We start from the raw sequence: 17,587 nt of genomic DNA, 5'->3' as shown, positions 1-17,587 counted from the left end.
CAGGCAAGAAGGCCTCGAGTTTCCTTCTGCCTCACAGCTGTGAAGGTTCTAAACCTTTGACCATAATTTCAACTTCTGGCCTATCTTCAAAGAAATGTTTTCCACAGCTTGTCCCAAATTTTGCCAAATACACACTATTTGTGGTTATTTTGGTGATGATTTGCCTTCTTCATCTCACAGAAGTTTCTGTGTCTAACTGTGTTGGAAATAGGTTCTCTCTTTTTCCATCTCCTTTGCTCCTCCCCCATGGTGGAGCTGGAATCTAGAACCACATTGTCTTGCATACTAGGCAGTCACTCTTACCATGCAGCTAAACTTTCTGCCAGAGACAGGGTCTTTTTAAAACCTCTAGTTTCTGCTTTTTCCACAATCACAGAGAAAAATTGATCTCCCCATTTGTAGAACTCAGAGTTCTACAAGCCGTGCCTGCTCCCCAACATTCCCACCCATATACACACAACCATATTTACCCTGCAAGGAAAGCAGCAACTACATGTTAATTCAAGTAGAGCATGTCCCAGGGTAGCACCTAGCTATTAGAAGACAACAAAATTCAAAGTTCTAACCAAAGAAATAGATTGATGGATATCTAAAGAGAACCCAAAATTCAAATCTTGGGGAGCCATGATCTCCAGTTTCATCTCTTATGATAATGCCAGACCCCGGGTCTATCTTTTCCTCTGGTACACATCCTAGATCACAGCATCCCCTAGCATCTGTAGCATCCCTATGTATTTCCCATAGGCTTCCCTATTAGTTTTCCAAATCCCTCCCACTGCATCACTGAGCAATGAGTCACCTCCTCCTTCTCTGCAGAATCTCATTTTCTTTGCAAGAAGGTGAGGTGAGGTAGGGAGGTAAGAACTGTCAGAACTGCCACAAGTGACAGGACAGGATGTGAGGAGGGTCAGATGTGGCCCGTTCCTGATGTTGAAGCCAATTACTGGAGAAGCAGCAACTGATTGTGGGGGAAGAGAAAGAAATGCTAGAGACACTGGGAAGAGGGTGGGTGCACTAGCCTGTACTAACCAAAAATCTCCATCTTTTTTAGTTTTCCTTGAGTATACCTCACTTTCTCCACATATTCCCATTTGGAGCATCAGATAGTAACTTAGTTTGCCTTGAACCCACCAGCTTTGTAGCTTGAACCAATGCAGAAGCAACTGGCAGGTCAACAGGTTTCTACACTCACTCCTTGCTTACTGAGAGCCTATTTTGAGCATAGGGTATTTTGTATCCTAGCAAAAGCTGGGCCCTGTATATTTGTGCTATTCCTTACATGGTTAAAGGTGTCTGTGTATATTGATGAGTCATACCTATACTATGTTGTGTTTATCCTGAACCTGCATTGTATTATATTTACGATGCTGTGTTTACATCATGCTGGGTATGTTTATCTTGTCAGTATGCACTGTATTTCTGTAATGTGATGTATATGTTTGGATCTCTACCATGCATGGTACATGCATGTGTATATGCCATGTGTTTAATTCATAGTGTGCAGCGCATATAGTCTGTGCCATGTTGTTCGTCTGTACAGAGTGGTAAGTGTTGCATAGCTACATTATACTGTTCAGTTCTGCTGCCTTGCTTTTTGCCTATAGTTCAGACCTCTTGGAAGCTGGGAAATATGGATGCACACATCTTATAATATCTAACTTGTCTTTCCTTGACACATTTTTAGCTTCTTGCCGGAATTCCTGTCTAAGGACTAAAACTATCACCTTGGGATGCAGATCAAAGGAAGTTATGACAATTATGCTCTCTTCCCCAGAACCTTTGGCAAGTGTCTTATGTAGCACTAAATATTTCTGGGGAAAGCTCCTGGTTCCTTTTTCAGGCTCAAAGAAAAAGAAGAAAATGGGAGGGGGGAGAGTGGTACCCCTCTCTTTAAACCAGCTCACACTGAAGAAGAACTCCCTAAAGGAGGCTGCACATTCCTAAATTACTCCTTCAGTCTTAATAGAAGGAATGTGCCTTTGCTTACCAGTAGTGAGAGCTGTGCAAGAGTAGGAGAGATCATGGGATAGCAATCAAGAGCTGAGAAAGATGTCTCTAGTGTGGCCACTAGAGGGCGATATTGTGCTGTCAGAGATAGTGGTCTGTATAAGGGTGCAGAATTCCAAAGCATTCTCAAGGCTCAGATAGAGATGAGGGAAAAGAACTCCCTCTGGAAGCCCTCCCCCCATCTTTATCTTCAGTCCAAACCCCTTCTGTTTTGAGACTGCATTAAGGAGTTAAAACAGTAGTGCCTCTCTCTCTGATCTGTCTATAAAAAGTAAGATACAGAGCTTTTCTGGGGCTTAGTTATAGGTTTCCCAGCAAATACAGAATTGGGCTTCTCCTTTTCCACATGTTCCCCATTCACATGAAATAAAAGTAAAGTTACACAGATAAAAGATGAAATGTGTGGATACCTGTTTTGTATTGGCTTTCCCTAAACTGGAGAACATACAAAATGCAAAGTGATATTAAGGGCTATTTTCTTTTGTTGCAGAAGGTCTGTACTTCGGCAGTTATCTTAACCACTAAGTACAAAAGGATCCACTTCCTAAAATGTTCCCGCCAGAGTGGAGAACACCCGATGTAACTACCATCATTTGAAGGTCAAGGAAACAGGACTTAGTACCCGATGCATTCAGCCAAGAACATCTGATTTCTGATTTCCAAGTTTCAGGCTATACTAGCTTCTGCCTTGCCCACTCCACAAAAAAAAAAAAATTCTTTCTCCATATCCAACCCGCTTCTACACCACAGAAAACCTTGTCTTCCCCTCAGTTCTGTGAGCTTCTGGACCATTTGCCTCATGATCCAACCTCTCTGTGAAAATACATTTGAGATGATTCTTCTCTCCACCAGTAAATCATTTGTTTCTTCTCAGTCTTCAGGGTCCACTTCCCCTATTTTGCTTCCCACCCCCAGTCCCAGCTGTAGCTGTACCGTTTTACCCCCTGGTTGCATCCCCTGGGTGCAGCACAGATTGTCCCAACGTGCAGATAATTGACCGAATGTGCAAATCAGACACGGATCTATTGCATTGATTAACATTTCCAATTAAACTCCCGGTTAGGCTGTGCATATTAGTGACTCAAGTAATCACAAGTAAAAGCATGTGCCTACGCTGCAGAGCGCGGCAGGAAGCACCACATTTCTGGGAAGAAATGGGAACACATTGACCTGGAGGTTCGTTTAGTTCTCTGACACTGCTAAATCAGATTGTAAACCTATGGCTCTTAGTTGATCTGAGGCTGGGGCTTCACACCTGAAATGGAGGACTTGGGTTCTGTAAGTCGCTTTGGTTACTTTTCCGCCCCCTGCTGGCAAAGCTATTTAGTGAGGATTTGGCCTGGAACTCTACCCTGGCCCTACCAAGGGAACCACTTAACTCCTGAGAGGTGTAGGTGTGGATGTGTTTGCGGGGTGGGGGGAGCTTAGCTAAAGCTTAAGCTGAGCCCCAGGTGCCTGGAAAGCCACACTTATCCTCCACAAGATCCCAGAGAGCCCTGAGAAACATTTCCTCTCTCTCTCTCTCTCTCTCTCTCTCTCTCTCTCTCTCTCTCTCTCTCTCTCTCTCCCTGTCCCTCTCCCTCTCCCTCTCCCTCTCTTCTTTATTCTTTCCTTTTATCTTTTTTTTTGTCTTTTTTTTGTCCCAAACCTGGCCCTAACTCGTCCTTCATCCCTTGCTCTCTTTCACCCAAAATGAAAGCACAGATTCTTTGTGTGTGTGTGTTTGTTTGTTTGTTTGTTTGTTTAAGACTGTTCCTCATCAAGTTTCTTCTCATTTCCTTGACTAAAATTACTGGTTCCTGGAAATGGGTTACAAAGTTGGGAATGGTATTGATTTTCTAAATAGCTTTAAAAAAGAAAAAGGCCCCTATAATCCTTGATTGATTCATCGCTGTCTTGACTACCAAAACTTTTCCATTCCCATTTCACCAGAGAAAGTAGGACTTGTGAGCTCCAGCATTGATGCTGGCTTTTTATCTCCCACTAAAGCTCTGCTCCTACCAACTCCATTAGCCCCAACGTATTCAGTCTGGTTTCTAGATCTGATTTCTCTTGTATTAGTCATCCCTTTTGACCTTGTGCTTAGTTCTGACTTTATAATAGCAGAATCTCTAATGGGAACCCCTGCCATCTTTACAGTCATTTCCCACTTTCCTCATGTATCAAATAAATCTACTACCCAGTCTCTTCCAAACCCTCAGTAAACCTGTATACTGCTCTGTATATCATGCCCACCTTTGAATAGGGAAAAAAATCCCACAACCTGTAGGAATGATCAGCACTCGGATGTTCATGGGGTCTTGTGGCCCGTTGCTTGCAGTCTCATCACAATGTCTACTTGTCTGTTGAGAGATTTAAAGAACCTGCCTTTTGACATCCTGAGGTCTCTTTGGATTCTGGATTACCAACAGCCAGCTGTAACCCAGCATACCATCCAGATTCTTTTCATGTTGTGTCTCGCATGGACACAGAGGAGTATGACATTTGTATCCAGAAAGAAAAGAGGAGGGGGAGGGCTATTTGGCTCTCGTCCCAGATCCCAGCCTATTAATCATCCATTTACGTCCATTACCACAGTGAGCCCCTTTACTCAAAGGTGCCCGTGATTGGAAGCTCAAGCGCCAAATCACACATCCTGACCAATTATAATTTTACACATGGCCCAGTGAAAACCACACTGACCTTTTATACCTGGCTCATCCTAGAACAGGGCCACAGTGCTGTCACCAACAGGAATGGACCTCCTTCTGTTCCAACACCTCAGACAGCCATACAGTTGGCCTGGCTTTGAGTCTGCAAAACCATTGGGGAGGGGAGCAAAACTAACATGGCTAAGGACTTTCCTGGTGAAAGCCACTTTTTTTTTTTTAAATAGCACTGCAACCATCATGCTTCCCAAAGCCCAGGCACTCACCCTTCCCTCTACAGCCCACACAGCCCAGAAACCTCCAGGCTAGAATTTGGAATTGGATTCTGGAAGGTGGGAACAAACAAGCAAAACCCCAACCCAATGGAGCCTCTGGTTCCTTCTTTAGAAGAACCATCTACTCCCCCAACACCCTCGCTCTATCCTCAGCCACCACCTAGGGAAGGAAAGCCTGCCAGAGCCTGAATCTAAAATGTTCTGTTCACTCAGAAGTATGCCAGTCATCATGCCAGGTCACAAACTGAGGGCAGTGTCTTCTGGGAGCTACAGAGGAATGGGAAGGGAGAAAGCAGCAAACTCAATGGCCCCCACTCCTCAGACAAAGACAGGGGCTAACGGGGCGGGGGGGGCAGCCTTTTCTAAGGACCATATTGAATCCATTCAGTCCCCACAGAAGAAGAAAAAGAAGAGGGGAAAAAAAGGTCCTCCTGTCATTACCATCCCCCCAAGTGAAAGGAGGAGGGGGATAATTTTTTTTTAAAGAAAGGAAAGCTCCCTTTTAAGAAATTTGGTACTTTTCTGGTTCAGTCGGTTGTTCTTATGCAGACTTGGCCAGACTGCGGCCACACCCCCTCCCCTTCTCTGGAGGGCTGCTGTCAACAGTGTGGCTGGGGCGGGGTGGGGGGTGCATGGAAAGAGGGTAGGAGACTTACAGTCTGACATAGCTTTCACGGTGGATTTTGCCCCAGTCGGCCCAAACCCCAGTAAGCTAACCCTAGGCTTGGCCAAGGGAAGAAGCCCAGGTCTTTCAGGACCAGCCCGGACACACCCACTCATCTGCCTGAGCAAACCCCATCAAGCACTGTGCGCTGGGTCCCAAGGCTTGGGCAATGGAACCAGGAGAGTCAAAAGCTGGGGCACAGCAAGAGCAGAAAGGGGGACACAAGAAAGAACATCTGCCCGGCAGCCTCCCCTCCCCCGAGCTAGCCCGGTACAGTATAGACGTCGCGGGATTTACCTGCCAAGGGTCCAGCCACCCTGCCAAGACCTTTCCAGTACCTCGGAGCACGCTGGCAGTTGGGCTGGGGAACTGCAGCCCAGCGGCCGCAGCCGCAGCCCCGGGCCCAGCTGCTCCCCCCACGGCTCTTCTTTCGCCCAATGCACTTACTCCCAGAGGAGAAAAGCTGCGGTCCCCAGTGTAAGACCCCAGACAGTTTGCGGCCACAGCTGCCTGCCTGCTGTAGAGCCCCTCTGCTCAGCAACCGCTCCCTAGCTCTCCTATGCTATGACGTCACCTGGGCTCTGCACCGTACCTAGGCCAATCAGATGGTGAGCATAAAAGTAAAATCGCCCTGAGTGGGCTACTGGGGACCAATCTTTTGTTTCCAGGCAGGAAGCGCCCTAGGAGGGGGGAGAAAGTGAAAGGGGGGGGAGAGAGGAGAGGGAAGGGAGATGGAAACTTCTACACTGTCGGGATTGTCTAAAGAGGAAGGTGGAGCCATTGAGAAAGACACCAGACAGGAGTGGAGAGGGAACATTTCATGCATCTTTCTGGCTTGCCACCGTTAGAGACACTAGGTTTTGAGATGTATTTCCAGGCATCTACTGGAGAAGGCTTTCTTGAGGAAATTTGGATTTGGGACACCACCTGTCAGCCTAGCAGGTTACATAGACAAGTAAGGGGGCGGGGGGGGGGGGGAGATGATACAGGTGGAATTAAGAAGGGTAGCAATTTAAACAGGAAAAATAGTTTTCTGCACATGAAACATACATTTTAAAACAGGTAGCATTATGCAAAAGGAATAATTATTCTTCCAATTGAGTGCATTGATTTCACACAAATCCCCTTGCCATCTTTTTCCTAAAGCCTTCTCTTGTCTTTACGAGAAGCTTCAAATTTTTACAGGTGTCCTAAGCCATTTAAAATCTACCTCTGAAAATCATCACCTCTTGCACCCACATCCATACTCCCTAGAATTTACTCCCTAGAATTTTGGCAGAACATACAAATTATGTCAAATCTCTGCAATGAGACAATAGGCTGCACAATAGTATGTATGTTCTAACTATAATGATGTAAAATTTACCTCCCAACACAGAAGGGAGGGAACACAAAATTGTAACGGTTAGGTTAAAGTACTGGGATTATAGGCTATTTTGTTCTCTACTTTTAAACTTTTTGAAAATAACGATAAACGTATCATTGCAAAAGTGAATGGCCAAAATGAACAATGACTCTTTCTGATGCCTCTTTGATTTAATTTTCTCAACACTGCGTAAGAAGCAACATCCATTTCTTCACAATTACCACACAATGCATTTTAACACCCAAACTGAATTTCACCTTTTTTCATATCCTCTGAGGAAGAGCCATGCGAATGATCTCTGGATTGACAAGAGAAAATCACTCAGATAGCTGGGAAAGTGGGGGTGGGGGTGAGAATTAATTCACTTTGAATAACATCAGGAACTAGGAGAGAGCAGTGATCAATCTCCTACAAAATAAGGAGAAGGACAACAGACACTCAACAAGCCGACATGATCCAAACCATTCTTATGTATGAATTTGCAGCATTTTCTTTCAATAAAAATACATATTTATTCATCCATAAGTATTGATGAAGACGGTTGAAAGTAGTAGAACTGGGATTCATGTTTAAATCTAAGTACAAAGTTCATGGATTTTTTAATATGCTGAAGTGTACACTTAATGAAAATTAAGCATAGTATCAATGGCTATGAGAATATGCACTGGCCTTATAAGGAAAACGTATCCAAGGTAAGGCTTGTTTTAAAATACAGTATTTTTGAATAGCTTTTAAAACACATCCCGGTGTTCCAAAGCAACACAGACTCTCTCTCCCATTCTTGATTAATAGGTTGAAATCAGAATGATTCTGCTTACAATGACTTTACAGATATCTTTTTAATTAACTTTAGGGTTAAAAAAGTAACTACATCGCATTGATTGTTTTTTAACACATAATGGTGGAAGTAATCTAAAAAACACTGATGTAAATGTCATTTACTTAATGGTAACGTATCTTATTTGTAAATTGCATTTATGTTGGGTTCTTTCAAACTAAAATACTTAAAAAAAACAAACAAAGAAGCGTAACAGGATTTTCCTGGTAATGATTCAACTACGGTTTCTGAGGTATTGATTTAAATTGTAATTAAAAGGTATTTGATTTCACTTTAATCCTCACATATACCTCAGCTATAACTTGGAGCTATTTATGCAGTCACTTCACATGGTTATTTAAACATTTTGTGTGTGTATTTCTTCTCTCCCCAGTGATTACAGCAACTAAGTGTGGGGAGGGGCAAAATCCTATTAGGTACTTGACAAATGGAAGCATAGTAATGTCATTCAAACAAGGCTGTAAGCCTAGAAGGAAAGACTTGGACCCTCATGTAAAAAGGTGATAACCTACATTATTCTTCGTATCAAAAGATGGACTTTTGCTAGTGCGGTTTGTTCTCCAAAAATATAGAGCAAGAGGAAAGGGCTATGAACCGTACAAGCTTAATGTTTCATATCTGTGTAATTTTTTCCTAACTCCCACTATCTTCTCCCTTGCATAGAATCTCCCTGGTTTAAGGATATGACCTTAATAACCACTTGGGATGTGTATCATATTTCTCAGATTACAAACCTTTATATCTCGGCAGTAAATTCTCACAATACTCACAACAATTTACCCCAGCAAGCATTGTGATCTGAATTTCATAGTATGGACAGTGGAATCTCAGTGCTTTGAAGTCACCAGCACATTGCATCATAGAAGTACATGGTTATATAAACCAGGCTTTCTTCTCTGTCTTCTAGGACCGTTCAGTCATACTATGAGGCAATTTAAGAGTATGTTTGGGAGATGAGAACATATGAGTGTTTCTTTTATATACAAACGGAGATGGTCACTTAATTTTGATGGTACAACTAAACTTTTTGTTTTGACATTGTGGTACCAAAAGTGATGTGCCATCAGAAATGACTAATTTTGCTCAAATTTTCCATTTTAAGTTTGTGTTTCTGTGTTAGTTCCTAGCAACCAAACCACACCTATGATTTACAAGTCTCTGATTTACAAGACAAGAGAGATAGCCAAAGTTGGACTTTTATAATATAAGTAAAACAGTTAGTGTCGTCACGTCAGTCAAATCCTAAATAAAGGAAACACTGCACATTCTCATAATACCATACAATTGATGAGATTGACAAGTGAGTAAGACTTATCAAATAAAAAAAGGTATATGTTGCTTTATCTAGCAATTCTAAGTCAAGGAAAATGTTTATAGATATCTTCAAGACAGCATATCAAGATATATGTTCAAAAATATTCATTGTCTAATCTAATGTAAGAGTGTAAATATCATATAAAAGATAGCTTAAATATCCCTCAGGTAAAAACAATCATGTGCATTCCCATATGCTAAAGTAAGAGCACACCTTGACACATTTTTAGGTGAAAAAATATCTTGTGTGTGCACTCGCACACTCGTGTGTGTGTGTGTGTGTGTGTGTGTGTTTACACTGAAATTACATACAGCTAACTCAGCAAACTGAAAGAGTGATCATGGGAATAAATAATGCAAATTAAGACCTCCAAGTATGTGTGTTTTCTTTATATAGACATTCTCAAACGTACAATGGTGCATCCGTGTTTTGTTTTGTTTTGTTTTACTTTACCATGGTGCAAAAGTGACATGCATTCAATAGAAGCTTTCCTTCGCATGTATGTACTAAGATACTCTCTTGGAATGGTAGGCAACAGCAGCTGGCCAGAGCCCCCAGTTAGCCACAAAATCCCAAGGAGACGTAATCTATTTTTAGTGGACTGAATGAAGTTAAAATGGTTAAGTGTAGTCAATGCATTTGCAAGTTACAATTATTTTCTTGATGTGACTGTGTAAAAAAATAAACAAGCATCTGTACAGTTTGAATGCACTTTATTTTCATTTTCATGTAAGTCAGGCTCTAAAAAGCTAAGAGTACTCCAAACTCACCATGATGCTGAAGATGGCTTTGAGCTCCTGTTCCTCCGCCTCTACTTTCCCAGTACTGGGATGACAAGCCCATGTTAGCATGACTAGCTTTGTTTGAATGAATGTAAATAATAACTACATACTGTGTTTTGCTTGTAAAATCAGAATTAGAATAAAAAATATAATTCAGGAGTGTGCTTAAAACAAAAGCAATCAGTACCTTAACTATCCTGAAAGATATCTGAATGCCAGGCCAGTGGTTCAAATATGACAATCAAAGATACAGTGACCTTAGACATTCCTGACAGTAAACTGGATGCCATAAAATAATAATATGTAATCTACAGGGCAGAAATGGCCAGCATGTTTTGATTTTCTTTACATTCCTACCTTAAATCCCGTAGTCAGAAACTGTTCCTAGTAGCTGATGCTGAGAGTTTGTAGCTCCCAGTCTTCACATTATTTTCTGGAACAGGTGCACTTGAAATTTTTATTTATTTATTTATTTATTTAGCTCTATGGGTATTCTGCCCACGTGTATGTCTGTGTACCACTTGCATGCCTAGTGCCTATGTTGGCCAGAAGGAGGCTTCATGTCTTCTAGAACTGGAGTTGCAAACAGTAGTAAGCTGCCACTTGGGTGCTGGGAATCAAACTCAGGTCCTCTGAAAGGCCCTAGGTGCTCTTAATCTTCACCCCGCAGGTACACTTTAATAAACTACCCTCCTATCCCAATTTGCTCAGCAACTGGTGTCCAGACATGAAATAGGAGAAAAGTGCCTAGTCCATCTCCACTCAGTGTCTAGACACCACCACGTGTTGTACTCACTGTAACTGATCCTCTTTCTGCTTGTCCCCCTGCGTACTATATTAGCATATGAAGCTCTCCTGAAGCAAACAGTTTTGTTGGTTGCATATGAAATAAATAGAGGGAGTTCAGATATGCCACAAAAGTTGTCTCCAAAAAACTAGAGACTGATTCACCATCTTCTTGAAACCAGAGTTGTGACACAGGACCCTGAAACTGGAGAAACTCTTGAACAAGAGTCCAATTTCTCCAAGGATTAGTTTTCTCCTCTGTAAAACCCACGTTGCCTATCCCTTGATTGTTGTGTGGATATAAATGGCTAATGACACAAAAGCAAAGCTGATGGATTGAAGAGTCACACACCTCCTTAAGCAATTTGATGAGGCCAAATACACGTGAGTCCAAAATGTGCATCTGGGAACAGAGGGCCAGTTCTAACCTTTGTTCATAATTAGGCCACACTAGAGGCCTGCCTTGCAGAACCTGAGAGGATTTAGAAGTTCACTGTCTTTGTTTCCCATCATTTTGCGAGGGAGTCGATGATGGAGTCGGTGAAGGAAAAGTAGATGATTAAATCCAGTTGGCTTGAAGTGAATTAATAAAAGTAGGAAGTTTCTCTCTTCTAACTTGCTGTTAATTACCTCTACTTCCACTATGGTCATACATATCAAACCACATTATTTAATTGAGCCAACCTCTTTGACTTTTCTCCCAAAAGAATTACATATTCCTTTTCCTGGCGCTCCCAATCACTGCGCTTGGATAATCCAAGTCAAACTACTGAGTGAATTGAATTCAGAAAACTTGGGTTTTGTTGTTGTTTGTGAGAAATTTGTGGTGTATGTATGTGGGCTTGTTTGCATGCTCCCCTGGGAGAGAGCAGGGAGAGAAGGAGGGAGAGGAAAGAAGAAGGAAGTTGGAGGGGCGGGAGAGACAGAGAAGAGAGAGATAGAGAAGGGAATGGAGAGAGATCATCTAGGGGACAAAAAAATCAATGAAAAAAATAGAAAACAAAACCATTTTTTTTTCGGACCAGCTGGACTATGATGTCATATTTTCTCAGCTCACCTGTGATTGGCTGCCTAGTTCAGTATCTGCCGAGAGCTAAAGGCTGATTATTTGCCAGAGATACAGACCTTTCAGGGAAGCTTTGAATCATTGCTGGTTGTCGTGACAACCTGGGCAGTGTCTGCTCCTGATAAACACGTAATAAGGTTATCAGGAACAGAAGGGCCCCTATCCCCACACCCAATTATCTGAAATGATGAGCAGTGGAACATTTCTCCCCAGAGGTGAAGGAGAAAATTCATCAATAGGCAAATTGTTGACCACTCTTTCAGAAAACATATGCCACCCAAATCCTGAAGGTCGTGCACTTTTTCAGCATTTCCTTACCTACTACTACCAAGTCCTGAATCCACATGTTTGTTGTAAATCAGAGTCCTGAGAAATGAGTGAAGAGGTGAACACCTCTGAAACTTTTCACTACAGCCAAACAATGGGAGAAGTGAGCAGAACGTCAAGTTAATTAGCGGTAGGCACATTGTGTTCAAAGGTGCATGACCCTCATGGGCATGGTTCAGGGTCCAAGATGGAAGGACATGGTCAAAACTGGTCACCAAAGCCAGATGCAAAGAGATCTCATGGTTGTTGATGGTGTGTATGTTCTCTTTTTTTGCCTGCTACTTTCCTTTTCCTGAACACAAGTCCTTGCCCTGTTATATTTGGGCTTCAGATAATTTAGAAAGTAAAGATCGGCTGCATTTTTTATGATATATCTGTCATTCCTTTGAGAAATTTACTGAATATCTAGCAAGTAAAAGGCATATAGGTAGGTACTATAAAAATTATACAAATGAACTAAACTTTGGCCATCTTATTATGAGATCTAGAATCTAGTTTGAGAGAGTAGATATATACTCAAGTAGGTAGTTACAAACAATACGTACACAGTATATGCATGCAAACCCTTATCCCTTCATTTCAGAGCACAGACTGCTATAATCCAGCTCCAATTCATCTTGCTTTATGCCTAAGTGTTGGCCTGAGCAAGGTATTCTGTTTCTCTTATATGTCTTGGCTTTCATACCCTATGCCTTTCCTTTTATTCTTCCCTCCTATTCTTATCTGGCAATTTGTTGTATAGAGTGTGATCTATATTCAACTGGCATATTGATGAACAAGTGGTTCCCATACCTAAAAGCCTTTAGAGATCTGTACCTGCTAGTCACTGTACACTGGCAATACTAATGTGTGCAAGAGATAAATCCAGGGAGACACACACACACACACACACACATATATACAAAAAAAAATGTACCAGAGCCACTGTGTATCCTTGACTAAATGTCTCTGATATTTTGATTTACAGAACATTTAAAATGTAGAAATTGATGTTGGTCTAATATTAACAACTCAAACACCAATCTTATTTAGAATTCATCATTGTTGACATGTTCTCCTATGTGAAATATTTTATTAGCTCATCTGGAAATCAATAAATCTATTCATGTTATAGGAATGTCAAGGCATCTTTCAGACCCACCTAATTTGAACAGGGCAAAAACCTGGAAGAGTCTAAATTTGCCTAGGATTGAAAGGATAAAAATTAACATGGGTTAAGAATAGTTTTGCCATTATTCTGAGTGAGAATATTGATACATAAAGCCAGATGTAACTTTAAGGAAAATACTGTTTTCCCCAAGGCTACATAGAACTTGTGAAATGTCATAGGGTTCCCCCTCCTCCCTTAGGTGATACTACCTTCCTACCAATGATCCCAGACTCACTTTTCTATTGATATCTATGACCAAGGATGCTCTATAGCTAACTCACACAAGAAATCTGATTTTGTCAGACTATAGTCTTGTTTCTGATAATCTTGGGCTAAGAAAGCTTCAACAAAGCAAATGAAATGACATCTAAACTAGATTTATCAGACTTATCAGAACTTGACCTATCTCCTTGACTCTACCTAGAAGCACACAGTGTGACTAAAATTGTGTGATTTATGTAGCAGATGCCTGATAAATTCTCAGCACATTGACATGGGCTTCTCTTAGTGCTGGATATGGGGACAAAAGTCTGGAGAGCACTGTTGTACAAAATTTCAGCACATAGACTCTTGTAATTAAACTGCTACATTCAAATTCCAGTTTTACTGCATTATAATTCAAGACCCTGAACAACATATTTTAGCCCCTTTGAACTTTTCCTCATCTGTGAAATATAATCCTCCTTCTTATGGTAATTGGAAAGATTAACTTAGATGCTCATAAAGAAGAAAGGTGTTACAGTTCTGGTTCTCAGCTTCGTAGCACAGGAGAAATTACCTTTATAAAATGCTGTTGCCTAGGCCCTATTGCTAAACATCGTGATTCAGTTTGATGGCATATTTCTGAGCATCCAGGCTTTTAAAAATCCCCTCAGGTTCTAATCTTCTCAGATTCTAATGTGCAGCAAAATTTGGGAACCATTACATTAGGGATTTCATTGCTTAAGGATGATTGATCTTTCCTCTAAGAGGTTCATGGGTAATCTCTCCCTATCTCTCTTTCAGTGTGTCTGACTTTTACAAGGCCATGAAGTAGAATGGAGGAATTTTCTCATGAGGCAGGCATTTAAATTCCTTTCTCTTTGAGGTTTCATCAGCTTTTTCCTTACCAAGTCTACCAGATAGCTTGCTGGATTAATAGTATACTTTAAAACTAATAGTATACTTTTCTTCCATTTCTTTAGTAATGTGATGGCGACATTGAATAAAATCAGAGTTGTATTCAACTTTCTTTTCCCTCTTCCCACACATAACTCGGTGTCACTTCAAATTAAGTGGTCTCAAATGTGAATTTTAAAACAAAATTAATAATAAAATAATAAATAATAATAATAATTAATAATAAAATTAATAATACAAAAGCGGCACTGGCTGACCATCACAGATGTGTTTAATGGATGTCGATGTCAATGTGCTGGTGTTCTGTATAATTAAGCACCTGTTGTACTTCAAGATCAACCCTTATTTTGCTACAAAGCAAAAACTTACAGCCAAGTTCTTTCTCCAGTGTTCATTTGCTAAGATGGCTTTTTATCATCCAAGAGCATACACTCTCGAATTAGTAAATAATAAATAGTAAGGCACTGGTGACTTTTAAAGATTATGTAGAAATTTCAAATAGGTTTGTAGCGATTTTTCAAAATAGTTCAGTGTATTGCTACATTCCTTGTCCCTTTCTGCTGCCAATATGGGAAATCTACCGGATTCCGACTTGCTAGGATAAAGTTTACTGCCAAAAAAGGAAATAGGGCATGTTGCTAGGCAAATTAATATTATATACATAGGAAAGCGTCAGCCTGCTAGGGGAGTATGCTAACATATGGTTTTTAAGCGCCTCTCTAAGTGCACTTTGCATTCAAATGACCAATATGCTAATTACAGCCCTTATCTGTTTGTTCTGGGCCTTAAGAGTCTCAGCAGCTCAATGCACAGACTGCAGCCAGCAGTTTGACTGCAGGTTTTTAGAAATAATAACATGGCATTTCTTTCAGCATATTTTCAAATTCAAGCTTCTTACAAATCAAGATTGGCCTTTCCCCTTTTCAGGGAATTAGTGAGGCTTAACGGTGTTCACTATGGTGCAGCGCCCCTCCACACCCCTTTGAACAAAGGCTCTTCCTCTGACTGGAGCACAGCCTGTTGGGGCAGATTTCCATGGCAATTTGCGGGTCTCTTTTGAAAGACATGGGGCGTCTTTGTAAGTGGGATTGGTGGATGGCAGGGGGTAGAAAGGGTATACTTTCTCACTAATCTTAGGATTGTCTTTGACCCTTTTTAATTTTCACCACCCTTGTAAGGCTAGAAAGCAGCTTTGTCCAATTGAAAGTACACACTGCCTAATTCAGTTCTTAGGAGAAAGGCAGAGAAACAGAGCACCATTCTCCTTGTTCGCACCCAAAATGATGCAGCCCTTACCAGAAATATATTAAGAGGAGGGGTACCAAGGGTTTGTCACTCATTCCATTCCTTGTTGTATTTAAATTTGCCTCAAGGGGTGGGGCACTTCTGAAAGTATACCATTCTATACTCCACATAGCTTTCATGTTTCATCCTTTCTGAGCAAGGATGAGACAAAAGAACATGCTAAAGTGAGTTAGGCCTTAGCTCTCCACAAAGAACTATAGACAACTGAGAAATGCCGGGGGAAGGAGAGGTGGCCCTCCCTAGGGAAGAACACACCAATCAGTTTGTCCAGTGCCAAATGGTCAGTCCTCAAAACATACATGCAAGGAATGTCACATGGGCTCAACAGGCTATATTTGGGAATATACATGTATAGACAAATACATATATATACGCAATAACAATTGATGAAAAAGAGAGGCCATGCATTTGAAGGAAAGCTGGGAGGGGTGTGTGGGAGGATTTGTAAGGAGGAAAGAAAAGGGAGCATTGTAATTAAATGACAAATTCCAAATATAAACAAAATGTTCATCCTTTCCCTTCTTAGATTTTTTTAAAATAAAATGTAAACTATCTAGACACATTTAAAAAAATTACTTCAGTATATTTCATATTTTAGAAATCTGTTTCCTTCTTTCTCCCTCTCTCCCCACTTCTTTGCTGGCTCCCCAAACTAACATCATCAGACTTTCTACTGTTTATGAAACTGACCCAATAGTCTTAATACCTAAAAAAAAAGAAAGAAAAAAAGAGACTAGTTATAGTAGTAACGATGTATCCTTTCCTTCCAGTGTTCTATTCTTCCTTTCAGGGACATCTTTTAGATAACAAACGCTCCTCTCCTGGGTGGGAAAGAGGCAACCTGATTGACATTTTTCTCAGGACTGTCTTAGAGCTTTCGTTTCTTGTTTCCTTCTGATATCTGCTTGTTTGCAGAGGATCCTCCTGGAATAGGTAGTGCTACTTGGATCCAAGAACAAACTGCACATATTAAAACTGGAGCTGTTACTGCAGGCATTTAGGGAGAGCATGGAAAGATTGTTTAAAGAATAAAGTGGCAAATGATGCAGCTGAAGATGGGTGTGGTGGCACAGGCTCACAAACCTAGTTAGGCAGAACAGAATAACAGAAGAAAAAAACTATAAAACACAGAAAGGAAGACTCCTTCACTCCAGAGTCAGGGTAAAGCCCGTCAACAGAGAAGAAAGCAGAATTCCCACCCAATTAGCATTTACATTTACTATAAGACCACCAATAGATAAGTGCCTCTCTCTGTCTCTCTCTGTCTCTGTCTCTCTCTGTCTCTCTCTGTCTCTGTCTCTCTCTCTCTCTCCCCCCGCCCTAAGAAGTCATATTTCATCCTCTTTACAATAGTTACATAGAGGATTTGGGTGGTTTTTCAAGTCATTACTTACTAAAAATAATTACTAAAGAATTTAAATGAGATCAGAAGTCGTGCCTGGGCTGTACCAGACAAAATTATGATTACACAGCCTTGGGTATGGCCTATTTTGCCTATCCACATCTCTTAAACTTCATTCTTCATTCCTAAGATCTATGTTTTTTAAATGGCTTCTAATAAACTCCCATTTTGATTCAGACTGGCTTAACCTAAAATTCTTTCTTTGATGAAGCCATTGATCTAGTTTTTCCTGAGTCAAGTTTCCTAAATGATTAAGGGGACTTCTCAGGCTGCTGGAGGCAACAGTGTGCATCTGTTCCTTTATCCCTACTGTCACTGACATCAGCACTCAGAAGGTGGAAGCAGAATGGTGGGAGATTCCAGGCCAGCCTGGGCTACTTAGTGAACTCCAGACTCAAAAAACAAAACATCAACCAAACAAGAGTTCTGTCCTCTATAAGACATTGATTCCCAGGCTCCCCACAGTCAGATTACTCAGTTTCTTACAACACATTTCAAAGTCAGACTTCTGTATTTATACAAATGTAAAGAGGATTT

General features: G+C 41.0%; 1 protein-coding gene across 1 annotated transcript in view; it reads right to left on the bottom strand.

Moving 5' to 3' along the window:
- The window catches only part of Pak3 (p21 (RAC1) activated kinase 3), a 105,190-nt gene extending 98,971 nt beyond the window's left edge, over nt 1-6,219 (bottom strand). The window contains exon 1 of the mRNA XM_028767478.1: nt 6,187-6,219. The gene's annotated coding sequence lies outside the window, so the exon portion shown is untranslated. The remainder of the gene's footprint in view (nt 1-6,186) is intronic.
- Between the last annotated feature and the right edge of the window lie 11,368 nt (nt 6,220-17,587).

The sequence above is a fragment of the Grammomys surdaster genome, unplaced genomic scaffold (assembly GCF_004785775.1).
Source record: "Grammomys surdaster isolate TR1022 unplaced genomic scaffold, NIH_TR_1.0 173, whole genome shotgun sequence".
Classification (NCBI taxonomy): Eukaryota; Metazoa; Chordata; class Mammalia; order Rodentia; family Muridae; genus Grammomys; species Grammomys surdaster.
The sequence above is the reverse complement of the archived record's forward strand: the minus strand, read 5'-3'. Positions and strand labels throughout refer to the sequence as shown.